The sequence below is a fragment of the Pan troglodytes genome, chromosome 10, assembly GCF_028858775.2.
Source record: "Pan troglodytes isolate AG18354 chromosome 10, NHGRI_mPanTro3-v2.0_pri, whole genome shotgun sequence".
Classification (NCBI taxonomy): domain Eukaryota; kingdom Metazoa; phylum Chordata; class Mammalia; order Primates; family Hominidae; genus Pan; species Pan troglodytes.
The window spans coordinates 15,732,941-15,741,528 of NC_072408.2; the positions used below are offsets into that span (position 1 = coordinate 15,732,941).

The 8,588-nt window shown below is 43.5% G+C and overlaps 1 non-coding gene across 1 annotated transcript; it reads left to right on the forward strand.

Annotated features, from left to right (window-relative positions):
• The first annotated feature begins 4,883 nt into the window (after window positions 1-4,883).
• LOC112205157 (small Cajal body-specific RNA 11) lies at window positions 4,884-5,015 on the forward strand. Its single transcript, XR_002939008.3, has one exon. It is a non-coding gene; the product is annotated as a small Cajal body-specific RNA 11 (non-coding RNA).
• Window positions 5,016-8,588: the final 3,573 nt, after the last annotated feature.

The following is an 8,588-nucleotide window of genomic DNA, read 5'->3' on the forward strand; positions in this document are numbered from 1 at the left end:
TCTCTACTAAAAATACAAAAATTAGCTGGGCATGCTGGCAGGTGCCGGTAATCCCAGCTACTAGGGAGGCTGAGGCAGGAGAATTGCTTGAACCCAGGAGGCGGAGGTTGCAGTGAACCTAGATTGTGCCATTGCACTCCATCCTGGGCGACGAGAGCAAATCTCCGTCTCAAAAAATAAAATAAAATGAACAAAAATGATGAAAGAGCTGAGAAAATTTGATTAGAGCTGTTAACATCATTGCGATATTTAGGATATTTAAGAAAACTTGTTTTGCCGTTTTGTAGGTTTAATTTATTAGATTTACTTGCAAATCTGCCATGTAAAGCATTTAAGCTGGTTAAAAGAGTTTATGTTAATATGCACGATGTAATTTAAAACATTAAAATTAGTGTAAGCTGGGTGCTGTTGTGTGTGCCTGTAGTTCCTGCTACAGGGGAGGCTGTGGCAGGAGGATCACTTGAGCCTAGTGGTTTGAGTCCAGCCTGGGCAACATAGCAAGACTCCAGGAAAGGAAAGGAGAGGAAACCAGAGGAGAGGAGAGGAGAGGAGAGGATGGGGGAGGGGAGGGGAGGAGAGGGGAGGGGAGGGGAGGGGAGGGGAGGGGAGGGGAGGGGACGGGGAGGGGAGGGGAGGGGACGGGAAGGGAAGGGAAGGGAAGGGAGGGAAGGGAAGGGAGGGAAGGGAAGGGAGGGAAGGGAAGGGAGGGGACGGGAGAAAGGAGGGAGGGAGGGAAGGAAGGAAAGAAGGAAGGAAGGAAGGAAGGAAGGAAGGAAGGAAGGAAGGAAGGAAGGAAGGAAGGAAACAGTGTAATCAAATTTGCCAATAGGATTTTTTAGCCAGTTGTGGCAGCTCAGGCCCGTAATCCCAGTGTTCTGGGAGGCTGAGGCAAGAGGATCCTTTGAGGCCAGGAGTTTGAGACCAGTTTGGTCAACATAGCAAGTGTCCATCTCTACAAATAATATTTTATTTATTTTATTATTTTTTAATTAATTAATTTTTTTTTTCTATATAGAGACGAGGTGTCACTGTGTTGCCCAGGCTGGCCTCAAACTTCTGGGCTCAAGTGATCCTCCCGCCTCGGCCTCCCAAAGTGCTGGGATTATAGGCATGCATCACAGTGCCCGGCCCTCTACAAATTATTTATTTACTTATTTACTTATTTTGAGACAGGGGCTCGCTCTGTCACTGGGGCTGGAGTACAGTGGTACGACCTTGGCTCACTGCAACCTCTGCCTCCTGGGCTCAAGCGCTCCTCCCATCTCAGGCTCCCCAGTAGCTGGCAATACAGATGCGTGCCACCACGCCTGGCTAATTTTTTGTATTTTTGGTAGAGATGGGGTTTTACCATGTTGCCCAGGCTGGTCTTGAACTCCTGAGCTCAAGCCATCCTCCTGCCTCGGCCTCCCAAAGTGCTGGGATTACAGGCATGAGCCACTACGCCCGGCCTCTACAAATATTTTTTTAAAAAGTAGTCGGGCATGGTGGTATATGCTTGTAGTCCCAGCTACTTGAAAGACTGAGGTAGGAGGATTGCTTGACCCTAGGAGTTTGGGACTGCACAGTGAGCTATGATCATACCATTGCATTCTAGCCTTGGTGATAGAATGCCGGATCTGTCCCACAGACCCTGGCCGAGCGATGGATGAAAGGAATACTCAGACACAGGTATGCAGTGTCAGAGCCGCTAGGGGACTGCTGGCAGAGTAAGCAGTCTTGAGCAGCTGGAGCTGCTTGCATTTATTTAGTACAGACATAATGCGAAAGTCTGGAGCAAACACAATCTGCAGGTAATTAACATTATTGTTCCCCCTTACCTGGAGCAGTCACTCGGGGTTGGCCAAAGATGGTTTCTGGACAACATGGGTAAACAAGCCTATTTAGATAAATTCTGCTATACTTCCTTGTACCTATTTCTTGCCCTCTGCCTCAGGGTAAGAGAACAGGTGCCTCCAGCTTATTCTCCCCAGAAGCTTTGCAGAGCCTTCTGACATTTCAAAAGGTCTGCTTCTTTCCCTATAGGTTCTTCCACCACTCTGACCTATCCCCCACAACAAAGCAAGATTCAGTCTCAAAAATAATAATAATTCTGTTTTTAAAAATATAATCTCTATCTTGGGTTGCTCCAATATTAAAGAACAAGTGAAAGTGGTTGTCATTTAATGCAAAAAATTAGATTTGTAAGTCATATAACACAATTTTTAAGTTGGAAATAGGACTGGGCATGGTGGCTCACACCTGTAATCCCAGCACTTTGGGAGGCCAAGGCAGGCGGATCACTTGAGGTCAGGAGTTCAAGACCAGCCTGGCCAACATGGCAAAACCCCGTGTCTACCAAAAATACAAAAATTAGCCAGGCATGGTGGTGCATGCCTGTAATCCCAGCTACTCAGGAGGCAAGAGAGTTGCTTGACCAGCGGGGAGGCAGAGGTTGCAGTGAGCCAAGATCATGCCACTGCACTCCAGCCTGAGCAACAGAGCAAGCCTCCATCTCAAAAAAGAAAAAAAAAAGTTTGAAATAAAGGCTTAAAATTCCAAAATACTATGAATAATGCTTTCTGTGATGAAAAGTTTTTTTTTGTTTTTTGTTTTGAGATGGAGTTTCGCTCTTGTTGTCCAGGCTGGAGTGCAGTGGCACGATCTTGGCTCACTACAACCTCCGCCTCCTGGGTTCAAACGATTCTCCTGCCTCAGCCTCCCAAGTAGCTGGGATTACAGGCGCCCGCCACCAACCCCAGCTAATTTTTGTATTTTTAGTAGAGACAGGGTTTCACCATATTGGCCAGGCTGGTCTCGACCTCCTGACCTCAGGTGATGCACCCACCTCGGCCTCCCAAAGCGCTGGGATTACAGGTGTGAGCCACTGTGCCCAGCTGCCAACTTTCATTTTAAAACTTCATATAATATTTTATCCATGTACATGGATTGCCAAAGCTTATTGAAGGCAGAGACTTTTTTGAATTAAAAGTTTTCTTTATATATCTTCATGATGTCACAATGCTATGCACATAGTAGAGTAATCAGCAAATATTTGAAAGAATAAATAAATAATTAACAAACTCTATTTCTCATGAAATCTTAAAAATAATTATTGTTGGCTGGGCACGGTGGCTCATGCCCATAATCCCAGCACTTTGAGAGGCCAAGGTGGGTGGATCACTTGAGATCAGGAGTTCGAGACCAGCCTGGCCAACATGGCTAACCCCCATCTCTATGAAAAATACAAAAAATTACCAGGGCATTGTGGTACATGCCTGTAGTTCCAGCTACTCAGGAGGCCGAGACAGGAGAATCACTTGAACCCAAGAGGCAGAAGTTGCAGTGAGCTGAGATCACGCCACCGCACTCCAACCTGAGCGACAAAGCAAGAGTCTGTCTCAAAAAATAATAATAATAATAATAGTCATTGTCTCTGTTACAAAGTGATTCTCAGTAATGTATAAGAAACAGTGAACATTACAGACTATTGCAATAGACTAAGCAAAAGTTATTGATGGCTTGAACTAAAGTGTGTCAATGGCTTCCAGCCTAAAGGCACCAGGAGCACACCTAGCGTTGAACAAATTGGGTCTATTACTCATTGCAGTGAGGGGAGAGCACACATCATGGGGAGACACGAGCTATGAGTTGTCTCAGTAAGAGGGTGTTAGAAAGAACGGTAATAGAAGTTGGACTTTGGTAAGCGTATAGAGCACCCTTCATGTAACTAACTCCAGCCGGGCGTGGTGGCTCATGCCTGTAATCCCAGCACTTTGGGAGGCCAAGGCAGGAGGATCACTGGAAGTCAGAAGTTCGAGACCAGCCTGGCCAATATGGAGAAACCCCATCTCTACTAAAAAAAAAAAGCTAGCTGGGTGTGGTGATGCATGCCTGTAATCCCAGCTACTCAGGAGGCTGAGGCGGGAGAATCACTTGAACCCAGAAGCCAGATGTTGCAGTGAGCAGAGATCACGCCATTGCACTCCAACAGAGTGAGACTCCAGCTCAAAATAAAAAAAACAACAAAAAGACATAACTAACTCCATCTTACTAAAAAAGACGCCATTTTACATTTCATAGGGCACTTTGCCAATAAGAATAACACGTTTTGTTTAATAAATTAATTTTTTTAAAGGCTGCATACAACCAGATAAAAACACAAACACACTCTTTCACTATCAGTTCTCACCAAATACTCTATGAATATGAAACAGATTAGGCCTTCGACAACTCAAAACAGCCATCCTAAGTGACACTTTCTTGCAGTCACTCATGATAAAAACCTGGCATCTGCCACCAAAGGCTCTACCACCTCCCAGTTTTCCTTACATGACCAGCAAACCACCCACCCCAGACCCGGACTCCTTTTATCATCTTCACTCCCACTAAACTAGTTCATTAACCCTTTCTCCTAGCTCTCTCTCTCTCTTTTTAATGTTAAATGTTACTTTGTTTATCGTAAAATACTTAACCTATAATATTTATATATTAATTTAATATACTATAATAATGTATGGTTTACAATATTGACTGACTTATAAAGTGACTTGAGCCCGTGTCTCTGCAGCTCTGACTACCAAAGAAACAAAAAGTACTTTAAAAAACTGGCCTCCTTAAGAACTCCATATAATCTGTAACTTTTGTGATTAAAATAACAATTGATAAAATCCTAACATTGTAAAAACACACAAAAATACATAGACTTGGTTATTTCTAACCTCACACCACTCATGACAGTCAGGTGATTTGGAGGGAAGGTGAAATAAAATGAAGATTTGCTCTGGATTAGATGTTGTTAGGGAATCGGGTCAATTCTGTAATTGGGGATGTGAATAGATATTATCTCAGGGAGGGCAGGTTAGAACAGGGATAAAGTTGTAATTGGTAAAGAAGTTAGCAGTCACTTGTCCTGGACTAGGCCATTTCTGCTCCCCGGCGCTCAGTCCTAGCAGAGTAGTCTGGCAGGACACACAGCAATCTCCCTCTCAGTTTAGGAGGGCCGTCTCCTAAGAATAGGGCTGGCAGGAAAGGACAATTTAAGATTAAAAAAGAAAAAAGAAAATGTAGCAGTCATTCCTTTTTAGCCAAGAGAGGGATGTTTGATATTTTGTGTTTGATATTTTGTGGGTGGCACAGTGAACATATTTGTTTGTTCGTTTTGTGTATTTAGAAAAAATTATGAAGAGGCTTTGCTTTCTCTTATTTTATCATAGTCTTAGAGTAACTTTTTCTGAGGTTGGGAGACTGTTACGTCCAATAGGAAAATAATTTGTCTTAGCTGTGAGTATCAAGCCAGCTTTCAACTGTCAGGGGCTGCTTTCTTTTCATCTTTCTCAGGGGATAGTAGAGGAGATAGAGAAACGTAAATTCAAGAGATAGTTAGAAAACAAAATTTATACAACTAGCCATGGGGGCAGAGGGTGAGGTCAGGGGTAATTTCTAAGTTTCTGGCTTGCAAACAGAAAGGATGGCAGTGCCATTCAGGGAGACAGCATCAACTTTCTATTATTGTCTAATTTAATACTTACCAAAAATAATAATAATATTATTATTATTATTATTTCGAGACAGGATCTCACTCTGTCATCCAGGCTGGTGTGCAGTGGTGTGATCATGGCTCACTGCAACCTCCGCCCCCTGGGCTCAAGCAATCCTCCCACCTTAGCCCTCCTGAGTAGCTGGGACTACAAGTCCACGCTACCAAGCCCAGCTAATTTTTGTAATTTTTGTACAGATGAGGTTTCGCTCTGTTGCCCAGGTTGGTCTCGAACTCCTGGGCTCAAGCGATCCACCCTCCTCAGCCTCCCAAAGTGCTGAGATACAGGCAAAAGCCAAAGATACGTGAAATGTTAATATTAATGGACCCATTTTACAGAGAGGAAAGAAATTAAGGCTTTACAGAGATTAAATATCTAACCCATTGTCACATGGAACCAGAACTCTAGTTTAGGTTTACTTGACTTCGAAGTCATACTGACAGGCCCGGCACGGTAGCTCACTCCTGTAATCCCAGCACTTTGGGAGGCTGAGGCAGGCAGATCACTTGAGGCCAAGAGTTTGAGACCAGCCTGGCCAACATCGTGAAACCCTGTCTCTCTGAAAATACAAAAATTAGCCAGGTGTGGTGGCACATACCTGTAATTTAAGCTACTCAGGAGTCTGAGGCACAAGAATCACCTGAGCCCAGGAGGCAGAGGTTGCAGTGAGCCAAGATCATGCCACTGTACTCTAGCCTAGGTGACAGAGTAAGACTCTATCTCAGAAAAAAACCAAAAAAGTCATACTGACTTAAAAAATGTATATAATTCTACTATCTAATTCAGGCTACTTTCATCACCCTCAAAAGAAAAATCTCATACCCATTAAGTAGACACTCCTCATTTCCCCCTCCCTCCAGTCCATGACAACCACAGATCTTTCTGTCTCTATGGATTTTCCTATTCTGGACATTTTATATAAGTGGAATCATACAATGAGTGACTTTTTGTGTCTAAATTCTTTCACATAGCACAATGTCTGCAAGGTTTATCCATGTTGTAGCATGCATCAGCACTTCATTCATTTTTATGGCTGAATAAAATTCCATTGTATAGATATACCACCTTTTGTTTATTTATTCATTAGTTGATAGTGTGTCTACTCTTTGGCCATTATGAATATGCTTTTTTGAACATTCCTGTACAAGTTTTTGTTTGAACACATGTCTCTAATTCTCTTAGATATATACCCAGGAGTAGAGTTGCTGGGTCATACGGTAATTCTATGTTTAACTTTAGAGGAACTGCCAAACTGTTTTGCACAACTGCGGCACCATTTTATATTTTCACCAGCCAATATATGAGGGTTCCAATTTCTACAGTACTCGTTATTGGGTTTTTTTTTTTTTGTTTCTTTGTTTATAGCCATCCTAGTGGGTATAAAATAGTATTTCATTGTGGTTTTAATTTGCATGTCCCTAGTGACTAATGATATTGAGCATCTTTTCATGTGCTTATTGGCCATTTGTAAATATTTGAAGAAATGTCTACTTAAGTCTTTTAAGTGGCCATTTGGCCATTTTTAAATGAGGTTGTTTGTCTGTTGTTGTTGTATTATAAGAGTTTTCTTCTCTCTCACTCTCTTTTTTTTTGAGACAGAATCTTGCTCTGTCACCCATGATAGAGTACAGTGGTGTACACATGGCTCGCTGTAGCCTCGGCTTGCTGGGCTCAAGAGATCATCTGCCTCTGCCTTCTATGTATCTGGCACCACAGGCTCACAGCACCCTGTCCAGCTAATTTCTTTAAGTTTTTTGTAGAGATTGGGTCTCACCATGTTTCCCAGGCTAGTCCTGAACTCCTGGGCTCAAGCAATCCTCCCTCCTCAGCCTCCCAAAGTTCTGGGATTACAGACATTAGCCACCATGTCCAACCTAAGAGTTCTTTATATGTTCTGGATACTAGACTCTCGAGCAGAAAAAATACACAAACTGTTTTTCCCTCTGTTCTCATACCACAGCAACAGTCAACAGAGAACACTTCCGTAATCAATGCAAGCAATCTATTCTGCAGCAGGCACAAGCTGGGTATCTTCCAGTTCAATTCAGATACTATCTACCTGGACATAGTTTCAGATCCCACAGGTTGAGGGTTCAGTCCCACAAGATCATCCCCACCCTCCCACCAGTCACAAGTCCAGGCCTCTGGAACTGCTGACCAGTTACTTCAAGTTGGGGTTCCCATGACCTTTGTTGGGTTTGATTAATTCATTAGGACTGCCCACAGAACTCAGGGAAATACTTATGTTTACTGGTTTATTACAAAGGATAATGACACAAATAAACAGCCAGATGAAGAGATACATAGGGCAAGGTCTGGAAGGGTCCTGAGCACAGAAACTTCTATGCCCCCCCGAGTTCTGGTACGCCACCCTCCCAGGACACAGATGAGTTTGGATTTTTTTTGTTTTTGTTTTTGTATTTTTCTGTAGACCTGCACTGTAGACATGGGTGAGTTTTTGTTTACCTTCTTGTGTTTAGCTCTCTGAAAGCTCCCTAAACCCTGTCCGCTTGGGCTTTATGGAGACTTCATTGGATAGGCATAACTGAAGCGTGGACAACCTGTAAAATTGTGATTAGAAAAAAGGGTATGATCAAGGCCGGCCACAGTGGCTCACGCCTGTAACCCCAGCACTTTGGGAGGCCGAGGTGGGCAGATCACCCGAGGTCAGGAGTTCGAGACCAGCCTAACCAATTTGGTGAATCCCCATCTCTACTAAAAATACAAAAATTAGCCAGGCGTGTTGGCAGGCGCCTGTAGTCCCAGCTACTCGGGAGGCTGAGGCAGTAGAATTGCTTGAGCCCAGGAGGCGGAGGTTGTAGTGAGCTGAAACCGCGCCACTGCACTCCAGCCTGGGTGACAGAGCTAGATTCTGTCTCAAAAAAGAAAAAGAAAAAAGGATATGATCTAATGCTGATAGACTGGGGAAACCCAGTAAGGCGTGTCTGTTCAGATTCTTCTTGGCCTCTCTGTGCAGCATTCCTTCACCCAGGATATGGGCAGGACCCTGTCTGGAATGAGGGTCTCGTGATCTACAATCCAACAAGATAGGTCAGTTTTTTGTTTATTTTT